This window comes from Talpa occidentalis, unplaced genomic scaffold, assembly GCF_014898055.3.
Source record: "Talpa occidentalis isolate TD23 unplaced genomic scaffold, MPIMG_talOcc4v2.1 talOcc4.12, whole genome shotgun sequence".
In the NCBI taxonomy this organism is placed as follows: domain Eukaryota; kingdom Metazoa; phylum Chordata; class Mammalia; order Eulipotyphla; family Talpidae; genus Talpa; species Talpa occidentalis.
In genome coordinates this window covers 50,455,586-50,456,744 of record NW_023601212.1, presented here as the reverse complement: position 1 = coordinate 50,456,744, position 1,159 = coordinate 50,455,586, and the positions used below count along the sequence as shown (strand labels likewise).

The 1,159-nt window shown below is 37.2% G+C and overlaps 1 protein-coding gene across 7 annotated transcripts in view; it reads left to right on the top strand.

The window, feature by feature from the left end:
* Positions 1-1,159, top strand: part of NIBAN1 (niban apoptosis regulator 1) — a 201,147-nt gene that overhangs the window by 139,658 nt on the left and 60,330 nt on the right. The window lies entirely within an intron of this gene.

The following is a 1,159-nucleotide window of genomic DNA, read 5'->3' as shown; positions in this document are numbered from 1 at the left end:
AGATTCAATTAAACCAGCCAACATCCTTTGTTGGTTGAATCTGTGAATGCAGAACTGCAGGTAGAAAAAAAATCCACGCATACGTAGACTCAAGTGGTTCAAATCCTTGTTTAAGGTTCTTCTTTTTATTTGTATTTTTTAATTTTAATTACAATATTTTCTGTGAAGTAACATTGATTTACAGCATTGCATATGTTTTAGGAGTATAGGTTCAGTCTACTCCCACCACCAAAGAACCAATTATCTAACCTTCCAATGTATTATTATTGCTTTTTAATGCAGCTTTAATTTTGCCACATCGTTACCACTTTCTTTTCTCATAATTTCTTCTTACAGACTTTCTGTCTGAGAACATTCCTTTTTTTCCTGAAATATGTCCTCTGGAATTTTCTTTAGTTTGGGTTTCACACTTTCTCAGTGATTGTTTATTTATTTATTTTATTTATTTTTTTAAAGATTTATTTATTTATTTATACAAGCACTGGGTACAGTCAGAAGCTTGGGAGGGTGAGAGAATTCACCGGAGCCAGAGTGGGGAACAGAACAGGCAGACTGACAAAATACACTGCTGAGGGGAGCAGCGGGTGGAAGGAGAGGTCTGCGCACCCTGTGGGACCCTCACCCACGCCTGGGGATCGAACTGGCGCTGCAGAGGCTGCAGGCAGCTTCTCAGCCCAGCGCTCAACCGCTGCGCCACCAGGGGAGGCCCTCTCAGTGATTGTTCAATCAAAAAATATTTTTCTTCCATTTTTGTTCTAAAGAGATTTTCACTGCATATGGAATTCTGGAGTGGCAATTATTTTTCTACCACCACAATGAATATTTTATTCCACTACCTTCCAGTTGAAGCTGAAAAATTTGCTGTCATCATCATTGTTACTCCTTTAAAAGTAATTTGATTTCTTTCTCACTTAAATATTATTTTTTCTCTTCAGTAGTCTGCAATTTCATGAGAATGTGTATTTTCCTGGGTCTCCTATTTATTTATACTGCTTAAGAATTGCCAGTCTTTCTGAATCTCTTGCTTATTGTTTAATCCATTTAGGAGATTCTAGTCCCTTACCTCTTCTCTCCCATTCTGTCTCTTCTACTTTGGGAAATCTAATTAGGTAAATAGCATATGTTCTTATTCTCTCATCCTCATCTATTAACCTTATGT